We start from the raw sequence: 8845 nt of genomic DNA, 5'->3' as shown, positions 1-8845 counted from the left end.
AAGTTTATGGTTTTCTCCTCATCTTTTAGTAAAAATGAATAAATGAGGGATGCCTGGGTGGCTCGGCGGTTGAGCATCTGACTTTGGCTCAGGGTGTGATCACACAGGGCTCCTTGCAGGGGGCCTGCTTCTCCCTCTGCCTGTGTCTCTGCCTCTCTCTCTCTCTGCATCTCTCATGAATAAGTAAATAAAGAAATAATAAAATAAATAAATGAATATGAAATAAATCAATTTCAATTTCATTTAGATTGAAGTAATGTATTTATGACTTAATTTTTTGGGTATTATTTCTTTCCATTATATTTTGTTGTGAGGTGTGGGAGAGGAACATTTTTCTTCTGTATTTCACTAAAGGAAAAAAATGTAACATTCATTACTTGCTACAAACAATATTTGGAAATTATTATTAAGAAACTGAATTTCTCTGTGAAACTAATTATGCCTAAAGAAACTCAATTTAGTGCATTTCTGCCAGTGACAAAACCAGTTCACTTAAGTTTTAAAGATACCTTTTTTTCCCGTTTAATATTAAAGCTTTTTCATAGTCTACAGAACTCTAATTTGGCTATTACATTCTTTGGGCACTTTAAAGATAACATTCCATTGTCTTCTGACTCCAATGGTTTCTTTTAAAGAGCTTCTTTTAATTCTAATTGTTGTTTACTTTCAGGGTGATAAACTATTTTAAATTTTCTTCAAGCTGTTTTTAATATATTTTTAGCTTAAAAAATTTTCCTTTAGGAAGCTTTGTTATGATTGTGGTTTTTCTTTTATTTATTATGCTTAGAAATTTTCAACCACTGTCTCTTTAAATTTTGTTTTAGCCTCATTTTTTCTTCATTCTTTCAGAAATTCTAAATATCTTTTAACTGTATCATCTATTTTCCCTTATCCTCTGTGTCTTTCCTTTAGTCTCTTCATACTTCTGTTTTGTTTTTTCCTTTTTTCTGATCTTCCAATCTACTAAGTCTTTCAGTATGATTACTTGGTAACTTCAGTTTTTGTTTTTCAGTTAGGTAATTGTTATTTGGTTCTTTTTAGTTCTATTTTCTACCAAATTTCTTCCTGTCTTTCATCTAACTAAACATTTAGACATGCATCTGATAACTACAATTTCTAGATCCCTCCAATATCTACTTGCCTGTTGCTCTTGATTTTAAATCATATTTCTTGTTTCTTAATGAGTATGGTTATTTTCTTATATGGTGGGTAGTGTATCTAAAAACAATGCAGAAATTAAAATATAGAAATAAATTAAACCATCATAATGTCACTTTACCTCAGAAAAGATGTTTGCTTGTTTTAGGAAAAAAAGGGGCACCTTAATACAATTTCAGGGATGGGTAGATGATTCAGAGCTGATCTTCAATCCTTGCAATCAATGGTTGTGTACTCCAGTTTACAATTTTTGGTAGGTTGAGCCTTTTAAGGACACAGAATGGGTATTTTTGCCAAACCCCATCCTCCTTGTAGGCCATGTTTTGTCACCCTAATTCAGTCTCATAACCTAACTCTAATTACCAAAAGCTCTAACAAGTATCTCAGCCTTTGCCCAAATCTTCAACATTTAGTAGGATGGATCTAGGGAAAAAGTAATACCAAACGCCAGGCTATCTTCTCTGTATCTCCTTCTTCTGGATGTTGACCTCTATTCGTCATTGTATTATTTGACACATTCAATTATATATGGATTTGGTATTTTGAATAGGTTTTCTCCTTAATATCAATGGGAGTTTTGGGTTTAATAACCTCATTTTTTTATTACCAGAGGTATGCAATCTGAATATTCTTATATGACTTTCTACGATTTATTTTTATGTTTCTAACCAATGCCAAATTTATTTTATTATAATGGCTCTATTAATATCCAGCATAGTCAAACTTCCATTGGAATTTACTTTCAATATACATATCTTAGTTACTACTTGGCATTTATTTTTCTCATATAAATCTTAGGACAATTTAATATAATCTTTAAAACCTGTTAGTATTCAAGGTATAAGTGCAATATTAAAAAATGAATAAATGGAAGAAATATTGGTATAAATATGTTCTGTATATTTTGCTTTGAGTTTAGAGTTACATATCTATAAAGACTGATACTTTTAATATTATTAAAATGTCTTAGGCTAATATGATTGGCTACAATATAAATGCACACAAACTAATACTTTATGGTGTTCTAGCACAAAAACATCCACCTAGAAATAAAAATCCCATCCTTCCTAAAATCCATTTAGAATTAACTAGAAAAGTTGAAAAATCGCACAAACATATTAAGAGTAAAATACACAAGACTCAAGTGAAGAAAACATAAGGCCTTACTGAAAGATATAAAATGATCTAAAAATATAAAGTTAATTTAAAAAAGTAACATATTTTTGAATGATCTCCATCACTGGTGAGAATATTAACCCTTCACCCATCATAATGGTTGAAAGTATGTTTAGGTTGTTTGTTTCTTTTATTTAATTTACCACTTTGGATCTTTGAATCATATAGCATTTGTTAATTCAAAATTTTGATAATCATCTACTCAGTCTCATTTTTAATTATGATGCTATTTATTTCTCCAGCCCAGTGATCAACTTTCAGAAACTCTTACATAATTGTTTAATTAAAGGCCTTTGGCACATGCTATTTCTCTGCCCTGATTGTTTTCTTCATTCTCATTGCTACCTACCCTTCAGATATCATTTTGTTTTTTACTATTTCATAGAAATGTGTCCTCTAGGAAAGAGAGAGAGCTATACTGAACAAAAATAGAGGGATCAAGTTAATTCAACATAGAAGTGACAAACATGCAAAGTCATGAATGACATGAAGAGTCATGAATGGGCCATGGATTCCTAAAGTAACACAGAATAAGTGATGCTAGGAGTATGTGTTTAGCATATGAGTAGTTACCCCTTAGTTGTTTTCTCTAAGTAAATAGGTTGAAATAAAATTTACAAAGGATATTGATGATTTTAAGATGAAAGCTAGAAGAGTTAACTCAGTAGAAGGGTAGCTAAACATGCCACCCCACAATATGTCTGTAGGAGTTCAAGACGTGCTACCCTAAAATATACAGTTAGCATATCGATTATTTTGAACTAAAAGCGCCTGAGAAAGAAAATGCAAGGAGAGCCTTTCTCTTTCTTTAAATCTGCCTAAAACAAGTCTGTTAACAGAAGCTTGATTATCATGAATCTCCACCCTGGGAGTTTCATCAACGAGGGAAGGATGACTCATCACAAGAGACTATAATTTGATGCCATATCCAGAGGAACTTGGTCACCAACTATCAATACCTCCCATCTATCTTTCTAAGGGCCCATGATCTTCTCTAATAATTACTTATCCCCCTCTAAGACACCTATATCTCTCCTCCCCTTTCCCTATTAAAATGGTATTTAATCCTGAATTCTATGCCACCTCAGGGATTACTCATTATTCCCTGGGTGTCTCCCATGTATACATGAGGTATACATGTTAATAAATTTGTTTTTCTTCTATTCATTGGACTTTTATTATAGAAGTCTTAAGAACTCAGAGGAATAAAGGGGAAATTATTTTTCCTCCTGTACACCATTATTAATCTATGGAAATTTAAGGGCAGCCAAAGCCACAGGAAATAATACCTAGCATTTATTGAGACCACTGCCTATGTATAAAATTCATTGAATCTCTACAATAGTCATATTTATTTTGAACTATTATCAGCATAATGCAAGCAAAAAAAAACTAAAAGTAGAATGAATAGTCCAAAAATATGTAGATAGTAAGTCACAAAGCTGGAGGTCAAATCTAGATCATTTTGTATTAAGTTGTCCATCATTTTGATTTAGATCATTTTGTATTAAGTTGTCCATCATTTTGATTTAATCTTTTATACCAAACTCTTCTCCCTTTGCTGATCTTTGGTACATGTGACTTCAGATACTACAATTATCAATGTTCTTAGATATAAAGTGTATATATATAGCCAATTAAATTTTGTAAGTTCCTAGAATTTTTTCTAGCGTCAAAGATTTGAAGGATCCAGAAACTGAAGATCCAATCTATTTTGTCATAGCACTTAAGAGTCTTAGAAATTCAGGCAGCCCATGTGGCTCATCCGTTTAGTGCTGTCTTTAGCCCAGGGCCTGATCCTGGGGACCCGGAATCGAGTCCCACATCAGACTCCCTGCATGGAGCCTGCTTCTCCCTCTGTCTATATTTCTGCCTCTGTGTGTGTGTGTGTGTGTGTGTGTGTGTGTGTGTGTGTGTGTCTCATGAATAAATAAATAAAATCTTTTTTAAAAAAAGTCTTAGACATTCTATAAAGTTTAAGAGTGATATAAAATATTAATTTCATTAAGATATATAATAAAACATCTAATTAGTTGCAAAAAATGTTTTCTAGTAAATGTAGTTATGAAAACAGAACACAAATAGCATTCATAAATATTTGTAACTATTTATATATATATCAACAAATATATATATATATACATATATATATATATATATATATCTCAACAAAATCTTTAACACCATTAGATGGTCACCAACATTATCTTATTTTATAGCTGAGAAAACTAAGACACAGAGAGATAAAATAGGCTTCCCCCGAGTCACACAGCTAGTATGCAGCAGAGCTGGATTTTACTTGTGGAAGTCTACCTTTAGAATATGCTCTTAACACCACAATCTTCCTGTCAGCCTGGGGAAACCAAAGTATGGGGAGGTAGAGTTAAGCAACCTGGAATTCTTCTCTTCCTCCATCATCACCAATCAGTGCCCAGCCCAAATCCCAACTATGTTTGTTTGTTTGTTTATTTAAAAAGTGTTTACAGAGGGAAGAATAAAGAAATGGTTAATAACACAGGCTTCAGAGTCAGACCTATGAAGATCGAATCCTTGCTCAATTCCTTGCAACTTTTTGAGACCATGTGTGATATTTTTGTGTGCCTCAGTGTTCACATCTCAAAATGGGGATTAAAAGAATACCTTATCCTATATTAATTTAAAGCTTAAGAGAAGAGTCTCTGAGCATAAAGTATGTTTTTAATTTCTCTTACAGTTACTTTTATGACCCTCTGGATACATGGTTTACACAATATAAATGTATAGAATAAAGACAAGTTTGCATAGAGGAGAAGGAATTTACATAGGTCCTTGAATGAGAGGAAGGTCTTAGATTTGTATATGATCAGCTATTTCTCATTTCACCTAATTCCTGCTGCAAAATAGAAACCATCAGTTTTCATGAGAAAAAAAAAAAAAAAACATAAAAGGACCTTTCCTTAAAACAAAATAAAAACCTTTCCTTGGTCTACAAAGATCCCCTTCCTCAATCTGCGTAGCACTTAAATGGCCTGGAAAAATAACTATTATTCCACCAGCATTCACCATGTTATTTGCCTTTTCCCACTTTATTGATTTACCTTTAATGCATAATTATCCAGTGTGTTTAACATTACTAATTTAGGCTCAGCTTAACTTCCCATTGAATGAAGACTCTTCTACCACAAGCTATTTCTCTTCTTCCTCTTCTGATTTCCTTAGAACTGGTTACGCTAAATTAGAACTTGGGAGGCCGTCATTTGTTAATGTAAATGAACTGTTTCTGTTCACATTTCTCAGGCATCAAGCACCCATTTGTTATTGCGGCCACTCTTCCAAGTGCCAGGGTGTTTTAGGTGTTAATGACAAAACCATCATTCTCTATTTGCCAACTGAAATGGGACTTTGAAGGATGCCAGGACCTGATGGATTAAGACTGAGAAAGACACCCCACGCACCTGAAAAAGGATGGTGAGACAGGCTAAAATGAGATAAAATAATAATAATAACAGCAAGTCAAAACAAAATGCAACACATAAGGGCAAGGATCCAGAAGCACGGGGAAAATGTCCACTGAGCCATGTTCCTTGGGTGGCCTCTGACAACGAAGAATTTACTAGCAAGAAGAGAACATTAAAAACTTAATAAACTCTAAAAGCAGGAAAAAGGTCAAAGCATTCAAATACCTCATGCCAGTACTCTTTTTGCCAATTTGATTATTTCTTCCTATTTAGGGAAAACATCAAGCTAGTAATATGTATTTGAATCTATCAAAACAATAAGTTTCTGTCATGGGCTTCAACTCTGATTATGTTTGATTCTTTCAGAAAGGAAGTTTGATTTTAATCGGTGTATAACCAAATTCTACCAAACGTAAAGGAATGGAACAGTATTGGTGGGGATTTAGTCTGTTGTTGATGTGGTTTCAGGTTATGTAATGCAAGAAATAAAGGGGGGGGGAATGCTGTTTTTAAAGGACATTTAGGGATCCCTGGATGGCTCAGCAGTTTAGCACCTGCCTTTGGCCCGGGCATGATCCTGGAGACCCGGGATTGAGTCCCACATCGGGCTCCCTGCATGGAGCCTGCTTCTTCCTCTGCCTGTGTCTCTGCCTCTCTCTCTCTCTCTCATGAATAAATAAATAAAATCTTAAAAAAAAAAAATAAAGGACATTTAGAATATGGCAAGGCTGCTGGCAATTTTTCACTTCAAAATAAATAAATACCTGTCCAAATAATCTTCATGCTTTTGTTTTTGGTGTATTTTAGTTTAGTTTTTGTTTTTGTTTTTGTTTTTGTAGCAATGAGATGGAAAAATTAAAATGGATGTTTTACATGTCCATAGTGGAAAACAGAAATTCTTTGGAGAGATTTTTTGTTTCAATTCTGCCTATTTTGAAGACTTTTATAATCTGTGAAATGATGTTATATATTTACCTAATAAGTACTCTTCATATCTAAATAATCAAAATTGTTATTTTTAAACATGAAAAATCTGAAAGAAAAGTGAATAACAAGGAAATAACTGCTTCTAACATATATAGTCTCTGAGGCCAGCTTGAACCCGAGGATTATAGAGCCTATGCCTATGCTTTATCTGTGATTCTCCTTCTGTGACAGTCTAGACTTTTAGACAGCCTACCACAAAACAGAAGCACAAAAGACAGCAAATGAGATTAAAAAGAATGCCCTCTTTCCACCAAAGATGATGAACAATGGGAGCCAGTAACGAAACTGGGGTAATAAACTGAGAATAAACAGCAGAGAATTCAAAGCAGTGCTCACGCCTACTGCTTGCTGACTTACCACATTGGCATGGACCCATGAAACCATGAGTAGCAAGGCACAAGGGACCTTTGTGGTACCTCACTTGGTCAAAGGCAAGAGTCTGGTGACAGACAATGAAACCTCTAAGAAAACTATGGAAACAAACAGATGATCCAAAGAACAAACAGGGGCTATTTATTCAGAGCTTGTTATGACAAAGATGTCAGCTACCATCAATTGCACTTTGTGGAGCCATTCAAAGGTATGGAGAGGAGTGAGAAAACTTTATAATAAAATTGAGGGAAGGATTCAGGAATGCTCTAATTAGACAATGTTGGTATGGGAAGCTGGAGATACAGCATCCTATGTGATATTTTGGGAGACATCAAACTGACTCTGGATGGCCCTGAGTTGAGATCAAGGGCAGATATAGGAAGACTGGCAGTTGTTGACTGGCAATGTTGACCATTCCAAGCCAATGTTGGCAGAGGCTGTGGTGTAGTTTTTCAGCAGGCTGCCATAGAGGTTGCAGTTCAGGGTTTTACTTTCACATGTAAGCAAGCTATCTGGGTATTCAGTCTCAGAACTGTCAAGTAATTCCCATATTAAAATGATGAACAATATTGAACTTTATCCAAACCCTGTGATTCTGGAATATAATGACAGTTTAAAAAACAACAACAATAAAAAATTCCCCAATTCTTTGTATTTCAGAAGCGGTTTAATGCAAGGAACTTCTTATAGGATTTAGATAAGATTTATGGATGCTCCTTCTGTTTACCACTGAGAAGGCCAATGACTCTCCAAATTCCCACTCTGTGCCTAATAATGATTACCTGAATTGTTTGTATACACTGACCAATCTGGACAAAGTACCTGCTACCTTGATTTGACCAAAACTTGGTTAAGTTTCTCTCCATCTTCCATCCTGTGAGATGCACTCACCCTGACTCTAACCCAGTATACAGCCAAGCATAAGTTGACTTTAGAGAGAAATGTTCCTTCATCAACTGTAGATCACTGTTTTATCACACGTTCCCACATTCAGTTCTTAACAGACTTGCTCACTTCTCTCTGTTCTTTCTCTCTGCTCTCTTTCTGCCCGACCTTTGAAATGCTTGCAGATCTCATGGTTGAAATATTCTTCAGCTTGCAATAGTCCTCCCTCCACAGCACCACCAGTACTCTCCCCCACTTTGCAAGTCCCTTTCTCTCCTCTTACTGTAATCAGTTTGAGTACTGTCTCTCCTCACCTAAGTCTGTGTTTATTTGACATTTTGCAGTTTAAAAATCCTCAGAATAACTTAATTTAACTCCATCACAGAGAAAATCTGCATTATTCCTTTATCTTTACAATAAAACTAAAAGCTTTTGATATGACAGGCAGGTAATCTATCCAGTCTATTATCTGACAGTCATTTCTCATCAGCTCAGGCACCCAGAATCACAGAAATGCAAGTGCTTCTCTGTCACATGAACTTTTCTTCTCCTGATTTTTCTTGCGTGCATATTCTTATCGCTCACTAGATCATCTTCAGAGTAGGTACAGGGATGCAGCTCTTCCCAAAATCTGCACTAGCGAATGTCTTTTAGAATTTACTATGTAGTCAGAATGTTTTATCAATCAGTAGGAGACAAAAGGTAGGAACTGCAGGAGGGATGGTAGAGGAGTGAGAGGAACTTTTTGAATTACAGATAGTGCCTATCATAGTTCTGATTTTGAAGTATAACTGGAAATCATTTAATGTAACTTGTATTTGCTAGAGGCA

The sequence above is a fragment of the Canis lupus genome, chromosome 7 (assembly GCF_003254725.2).
Source record: "Canis lupus dingo isolate Sandy chromosome 7, ASM325472v2, whole genome shotgun sequence".
Lineage (NCBI taxonomy): Eukaryota > Metazoa > Chordata > Mammalia > Carnivora > Canidae > Canis > Canis lupus.
This window is presented reverse-complemented; position numbering follows the sequence as displayed.